The sequence below is a fragment of the Rhinoraja longicauda genome, chromosome 16, assembly GCF_053455715.1.
Source record: "Rhinoraja longicauda isolate Sanriku21f chromosome 16, sRhiLon1.1, whole genome shotgun sequence".
NCBI lineage: Eukaryota > Metazoa > Chordata > Chondrichthyes > Rajiformes > Arhynchobatidae > Rhinoraja > Rhinoraja longicauda.
This window is the reverse complement of record NC_135968.1, coordinates 25,331,793-25,340,587: the sequence shown is the minus strand read 5'-3', so window position 1 is coordinate 25,340,587 and position 8,795 is coordinate 25,331,793.

Sequence of the window (8,795 nt, the reverse complement as noted above, 5' to 3'; positions counted from 1 at the left end):
AACCAGACCAGTGATGGAAATGGGTTTTAGGAACTGGGGGCTGAGGTCGGGAAGGAAGGGGGGAGGATTTTTTAAATGTGCGGTCATACCCATGTAAGAGTACAAGAATGCATAACTTGTTTATTGTGTATTTATAATATCGTTTATTGTGTATTATATGTCATAGCTGCTTTCTGGCATCTCTGTCTCTCTATACATTACAAAATGTTCCATAATTGTATATAATCTCAATTTTTTTCTGTCACCCCCTCTTTCTTTCTGCATGCCGTTTCTTCAGCATGCCTTCTGCCACTAAGAAGCCATGTCCTCACATATTCTTCGGGGTTGAATTTTGACAGAGGAGGCCCCACCAACTTAATAAATAGAAGAGTTGAGAGATGATCAATTTGAAGTCTTGCACGTTGTGGTGACATGCAGAAATTCATGCCACTGTGAGATGCAAATGTGAGTGCTCACAATCACGATGCTCGAGACAATCTAGAGAAACAAGTATAGTTTATTTGCAAGTCTGCAGAGTTGGGTGTCTCCCCTGTCGAGACACACCGAGGTCGGGAAAATCCCTTCTTTTTATTCACTTCATTTTACAATTGTTACACCTTTAATTCCTCCCCTTCGGGCTCCTTCCAATCGGAGCACTGAGGTGCACAATCTACCGTCACCGCTCCTGTTGCCTTCCACATCATACAGTAATATTCATTTATTTCATTAGGCTAGCGCAGTACAGAATAGTTCATGCCCTCCCTCTCTCCTAGCTCTCTGATTATTTTGGCCTTCCTCCCAGTTCTCTGATTATCTTCTAACACTTGTCCTTGGACTGTCACCATTTGTTCTTGCGGTTTTTTTCTCTAGCCGAGCACTGTCTGGTCAGTTATTTCTCAGGGTCGTATTGTCGAGTCAGCTATTTCTCAGGATCCTTAGTCTAAATCAATTATCCCTTTTTACCCCTTTCTCACACCACTGAAGCTTCTTTCACATTCTGCTGTTGATACCAGAATTGTATTTACAGCCTGTTACCAGCTGCTGAAAATTTGCAGAAACTATCTTCCCTTTAGATTCCTTGAATTCTCTGAAGGCTCTGACACAAAGCTGACCATTTAAGCCAAATTGTTCTGCCATTTCTTCTACATCATTATCCCCAAAGGTAAAAAGTGAGTCCTGGAATATTGTTAATATCTAAATATTTTGACTTGTTAATTAACTTTTTACATTTATCATTGGAAGCTGTTGTAGATTCAAGCAGCCTGGATTTCATATTATTGACCAAACTCCTCAAAAACCGTTGTCTATGTATAGTAGGTACTTTACCAGCTCCCAAATTTATTCCATTAAATATCATCTGGCTTGTTGCTTTCTCCACTTGAGTATAAAATGTTCCTGGCTTCTCTATTTGACATTCAAGAACCTTGATAGTTTGTTTAATTTCCTCATGTGCTTTACTAAGTGTACAATTTCGGTTCTGCAGTTCAAGTGACAGTTCAGACAACTCTAGCAAACTGTCCATCAACAAGCCAAAATTATTTACGAAAGCTGGTGACTCTAATACTTTTTTCAGCCCCTCGTACTTTGCTCTCTCTGCACTAGATCTTGAAGCATCACAGCGTGCTTTTCCAAAATGCTCCCAAATAGCTTTATAAGACTGCCACATTGCCTTTACAGTTCGGTAAGAAGAAGCAACCCATCTCACACTGAAAACGCGACCAATTTTCAACAGTTGACAGTGTCTCAGCACATGCAGTTAACTCATCCTGATTCTTAGGAGACCTATGATATAAGGAATACAATTTATCACAAAATATCTGAAAATGATTCAAACCTGCAACTTCATTTATAGCATCACCTACACTGAGTTCAAGCCTGTGACTGGCACGGTGCCAAACAGTTGCATTAGGGAGGAGGAGAAAATAAATAGTTTTGCAACCCCTGCATTTCGTCCTAACTGATGCACCATCAGTTACAAGTGATATCACATTTTCTTTTAGGTACTGTATTGAAAAACCACCTCTTTGTAAGCAACTTAGAAGCCCATCATATATAGATTTTGCATTTGCACCAAGTTTCATATGTTCTAAGTCAAAATAGAATGATATAGGTTGGGAAGATTCACCAACTGCTGCTCTCAAGCAGAGTACTAGAACAGTTTTCCCATTAATAGTTGTAGATTCATCAATCATAATAGACATTTTAGATTGTTTTGAAATTATATTTTCCACCAATGTCTTTCGCATCTGGTTCCCTATGTGGTGAGAAACATCTGCACATGACTTACGAGAGTGTAGAACGTACCCAAAGTCGATGCCGTTTCTTTCTTGCAGTTCAATATCAGAAGACATATCATATCATATCATATCATATATATATATCTGTGTGGGGTCTACCTTTGTGTACAATATTATATACAGTTCTATAAACTTGACCTGTTTTTGCTTCGTCCTTTTTCAGTGACAGATACACTACATATTCGATTGCTTTTTTTCAGGTGTTTCATTGATTTTTTGGCATCTGATATGAGCTTCATTATTTTTGTGCTTAAAAATCTTTTTTCTTAAACTCATTACCTGTTTTGCTTTGTCATCACTCACTCCTACTAGATTAACACTGCACCACTCACGAGACAAATGAATTCCTTGTGTTCGTTCAAGTCCAAGATGACACTTGCTGCATACACTACATCCTAGTTTTCTGTTTTTAACAATTAGCCAGGGATATTCTTTCTTTTTGTTTAAGTACATCTCTTGTGTCCAACAGTCTGGAAGATCACATTTTTCAATATCTTTTGAAATGTTTTCACATGCAGCAGCAGGCGAAACAGCTGCATCAGTTACATTATCATTTTCAAGTAATTTTGCCTTCTTTTCTGGCTGAGTGTTTTCATTATCATTTATTTCTTCATCGATCTGAAGACGCTGTCTTTCAAAGTATCTCAGTATTCTCATTTTCACAGGGGTACACAAATCTGAAATTTATAGATATTTGATCGTGATATATAATAAAATTTGATAGTGATATATAATAAAATATTTCCGCTTGCACTATTGTTTTGCTAAATAAAACCACCCACAATAAAATATTCACCACTCACGATTTAGGCTGGAAAAAACTATTGGTACTACTTATTTAATTTTCTACCCATCCATTCTAATTTAACTGAAACAACTGAGGCACAGCGGCACAGAGGCACAGCGGCAGAGTGGCAAATAAAATAACGTGGAATAATAAAATAACATGACTTTCTTTACCTGAGCCCGTGCTCGTGGTCCGGTAGCCCTGACAGTGAGTTTAAGAAATTCTCCCTTGAATTTTATTCAAAGGAACGCGGTATCATTAATACATGGTCAAAACACAATTACATTTACTGAGGAATGTGGATCGATGTATTGACACATTGTATAACTACTACCTGTTAACTACTGGCTGTTAACAAGTGCTAACAGTGGCAGTTAACAAATCGTTTTCGTCTGAGTTGAATAAAGTGATAAACGATTCGAATCTTTCTGCAGTACTCATTAACCCGAGCTGGAAATTGAAAACTAGGGGAACGCCGTCCCCCTGCGTACCCCCCCATTTCCATCACTGAACCAGACACGACTAAATTTAAGGTAGCTCTTCTTCTCCAAGAAGCCCTTCTTCCTTAAGTCCATACTCCGCCACCTTCAGTTTAAATTCCATTTGGAATATTTTGGAGGACCAAGAACCAAGAATGCTGGGATTGCTGAAGAGAAATATATATTGTAACAACAGAACCAAGTCTATAGCCTACAAGACTCTGATGAGACCCAAACTTGAGTATTGCTCCGCAGTTCTGGGATCCACAACACAAAATAGATGGGGACAAGTTAGAAATAATTCAAAATAGAGCTGCAAGGTTCACCATTAGTGATTACAGTAGGGAGTCCAGTATCACTAAAATCCTTGCTGATTTAGAGTGGGAAACTCTTCAAGACCGTAGGACCAAATTAGGCCTGATGACCATCTATAAAGAAACACACGGGTTTATTCCAAGCAACATCAAGAATCATCTTCAATCTGCAAATTCATCCAGACAACCAAAGACCAGGCAATCGGGGGTTTTCAAATACAACATTATCCCAACAAGTAAAGACTGTTATAGGTATTCACTGTACCCAAAGACTTCACGAATGGAATCATCTCCACCATGACATTCGCACTGCACCCGACTTTAAGACCTTCAAGACCAAGTTGGAAACAATCGATATTAAGACGTTGGCCTTTAAGGTCCACTTTAATATTTAATTGCAACTTGGCACATGACTCTCCTAACGTATGTGACAACCAGTGATGGTGATTATACGTCAAGATACAGATACAGATACAGACCTTCCTGTCCTCGGTCTCCTCCATTGTCAGAATGAGGCTAAGTGCAAATTGGAGGAACAGCATCTCATATTTCACTTGGAAAGCCTACAGCCCAGTGGTATGAATATTGATTTCTCTCACTTCAGGTCACCCCGACATTCCCTCTCTCTCTATCCCCCACCCAATTCGCACTCGCTTCTCATTTTCACCCTACAAAAAGCTTTCCTTTATCATCATTACTTTTTTGCACATCTTTCATTCATTGTTTCTTTATCTCTCCACATCACCATCTATATCTTTCGTTCCCTTATCCCTAACTAGTCTGAAGAAGGGTCTTGACCCGAAACATCACCAATTCCTTCTCTCCAGAGATGCTGCCTGTCCCGCTGAGTTCCTCCAGCTTTTGGTGTCTATCTTCATGTGAAGATGTGTATGGTGTTCTGTTGATAGTTAAAACTATATTAATATAGTTAATATAGGCTAACCATGTGCTCGTTGTTGAGTGAAACTTGTTGTGTTTTATCATGCCAAACAGCATGAAAACTGGAGTAGAACTTCACACAAAAGAGAGAACAGACCTTCACACCAACCAACCTCCCTTCTATTGACTTTCCAAGAATGAATCCAGGAATGAATGGGTTAACATACGATGAGCATTTGACAGCACTGGCCCTTTACTCGCTGAGTTTAGAAGGTTGAGGGGGACCTCATTGAAACTTACAGAATACGGAAAGGCATAGATAGAGTGGATGTTGAAAGGATGTTTCCACTGGTGGGAGAGTCTAGTACCAGAAGTCATAGTCTCAGAATTAAAGAGCGCTCTTTTAGAAAGGAGGTGAGGAGGAACATAGAAACATGGAAAATAGGTGCAGGAGGAGGCCAATTGGCTCTTCGAGCCAGCACCGCCATTCATTGTGATCATGGCTGATCATCCACAATCAGTAACCTGTGCCTGCTTTCTCCCCATATTCCTTGATTCCACTATTCCTCAGAGCTCTATCTAACTCTCTCTTAAATTCATCCAGTGAATTGACCTCCACTGCCTTCTGTGGCAGAGAATTCCACAAATTCACAACTCTGTGGGTGAAAAGGTTTATTCTCACCTCAGCTTTAAATGGCCTCCCCTTTATTCTTAGACTGTGGCCCCTGGTTCTGGACTCCCCCAACATTGGGAACATTTTTCCTGCTAGCTTGTCCAGTCCTTTTATAATTTTACACGTCTCTATAAGATCCCCTCTCATCCTTCTAAACTCCAGCGAATACAAGCCCAGTCTTTCCAATCTTTCCTCATATGACAGTCCCGGGGCACTGCCTCAATAGCAAGGACGTCCTTCCTCAAATTAGGAGACCAAAACTGCACACAATATTCCAGATGCAGTCTCGCCAGGGCCCTATATAACTGCAGAAGGACCTCCTTATTCCTATACTGAAATCCTCTTATTATGAAGGCCAAAATGCCATTAACTTTCTTCTCTGCCTGCAGCACCTGCACGCTTACTTTCAGTGACTGGTGTACAAAGACACCCAGGTCTCGTTGCACTTCCCCTTTACCTAATTTGACACCATTGAGATAATAATCTGCCTCCTTGTTTTTGCCGCCAAAGTGGATAACCTCACATTTATCTACATTATACAGCATCTGGTCTGCCCACTCACTCAATCTGTCCAAGTCACCCTACAACCTCCTAACATCCTCTTTGCAGTTCATACTGCCACCCAGTATTGTGTCATCTGCAAATGTGCTAGTGATACTTCTAATTTCATCATCCAAATCATTAATATATATTGTAAATAGTTGCAGCCCCAGCACCGAGCCTTGCAGCACTCCACTTCCCACTGCCTGCTATTCTGAAAAGGACCCGTTTATACCTACTCTTTGCTTCCTGTCTGTCAACCATTCTCTATCCATGTCAATACCCTACACCCAAAACCATGTGCTCTAATTTTGCTCACCAATCTTCCGTGTGGGACCTTATCAAAGGCTTTCTGAAAGTCTAGATACACTCGATCTACTGGCTCTCTTTCATCCATTTTACTTGTCACATCCTCAAAAAAATCCAGAAGATTAGTCAAGCAGGATTTCCCCTTCATAAATCCATGCTGACTTGGACCAATCCTTTTACTTCTATCCAAATGCGCTGTTATTACCTCTTTAATAATTGACTCCAGCATCTTCCCCACCACCGATGTCAGGCTAACTGGTCTATAATTCCCCGTTTTCTCTCTTGCTCCTTTTTTGAAAAGTGGGATAACATTAGCTAACCTCAAATCCACAGGAATCTATAGAACATTGGAAAATGATCACCAATGCGTCCATGATTTCTAGAACCACCTCCTTGAGTACCCTGGGATGCAGACAATCAACCCTGGGGATTTATCAGCCTTCAGTCCCATCAGTCTACCCAATACTATTTCTCGCCTAATGCAAATTTCTTTCAGTTCCTCTATCTCCCTAGATCCTCTGTCCTCCAGTACATCTGGGAGATTGTTTGTGTCTTCCTTTGTGAAGACAGATCCAAAGTACCTGTTCAACTTCTTTAGTCAGAGGATAGTTAGCCAGTGGAACTCATTGCCACAAAGGGCTGTGGAGGCCGGCAGTTAATATTTTTAAGGCAGAGATAGACCAAATCTTGATTAGAACAGGCGTCAAGGGTTATGGGGAGTAGAAAATGGGAATGGGAGACAGAGAATCAGCCATGATTGAATGGCGGAGTGGACTTAATGGGCCAAATGACCTAATTCTACTCATATAAATTATGAACTCCATCTACACTTCACTCTGCCTCAGCAAGGCCCCCAGCATAATCAAAGACGAGTCTCATTCCTCCTTCTCCCGTCTCCCAAGAGGTACAGAAGTGTGAAAACGCACACCTCCAGATGCAGGAACCATTTCTTCTCCAGCTGTAATCAGGCAACTGAACCATCCTGTCAACAGAGAGCAGACCTGAGCTACTATCTACCTCACTAAAGACAATCGGACTATCTTTTATCAGACTTTACGATACCATACGATAAAACTTTATTCATCCCTGGAGGGAAATTGGTCGGCCGACAGAAAAACTTGAAATTAAAAGTAAAAACAAAAAGAAAAAGACAAGCGACTGTTGGCAGGCTGTCTTGTGCTCAGCGCCTTCATCGGAACAAATGAACAAACAAACAAACGAACACAGACTTATCCTCTGGGCAGAGGATTCTAAACTAGAGTGCCCCCCATCCCGGGTTCCCCTTTGTTCTCCCACCATCTCGCACAGCGGTTCCCCCACGCCAGGTCCCCATTGTCTTCCCCCCCCCCCATGCTCATCAACCGCGAGGCCCCACTGCCACCAAGGCTCCCGTTGTCGCGGAGCCTCCCGCTGCCACCGCTGAAGCTCCCATTGCCGCAACCGCTGACGGTCCCATCGCCGCCACCGCTGAGGCTTCTTTGGCCCAGACAAGCCTCACCGTCCGGCTTCTCCGCAGTCCCCTGGAAGGCCTGTGGGGCGAGTCAGGCCTACCGGTGTGTGTTCCGGTCTTCGATCGTCGTTCTGATTGACGGTAGTGCAGTTGTTCGGAGGGTGTATCGGCCCCGTGCGACTCCCCGGGACACTCCTGCCGCATGGGCGGCTCCCCTGGCTTTATCTTGCACTAAACGTTATTCCCTTTATCATTTATCTGTACATTGTGGATGACTCGATTGTAATCACGTATCGTCTTTCCGCTGGCTCAGCCTATTAAACCTCTTCCTATAGCTCAGACCATGGAGACCTGGCAGCATCCTTGTAAATCATCTCTATAGCCTTTCCCGCTTGACAACATCTTTGCTATAACATAGTGCCCAGAACTGAACACAATACTCTAAATGCAGACTCACCAATATCTTATATAACTGCAGATAGACACAAAAAGCTGGAGTAACTCAGCGGGACAGGCAGCATCTGTGGAGAGAAGGAATGGGTAACGTTTCAGGTCGAGACCCTTTAACTGCCACATGACCTCCCAACTTTATACTCAATATTCTAGCAATATTAATAAAATATGCTTTTTTTTTTTTTAAATCAAATATATTTAAGTTACAACACTGGACACTGTTTAGGTCCTTTGGTCTCTCTTGGTTGCAATAAATCTGATTCTACTTGATTGTATTTGTACTGCCTTTATATCATTCTTTATTACTAAGGCCGCTATTCCTCATTATTCATTTTGTCTGTCCCTTCTAGAAGTTAAGTACACTAAATTATTTAATTCTGATTCTAATTTGATCACTTTGAAATCCATGCGTGTAAATGTATGCATTTCTAATTGTACCATTAACTGTCAATTTATCTGCTTGCATTCAGGCAAAGAGGCGTCAATTTTGTATTTTTTCACCAGGGAATCTTACATTTGGTACAATGACTATTTAGGGAGTGGTGAATGACTAATCAAAAGTAGTTCCCAGTTAGTTGTTTTTTTTTGTTTTTTTTTGATAAGCATATGTACAAATAGAAATAAAAGACAAATTT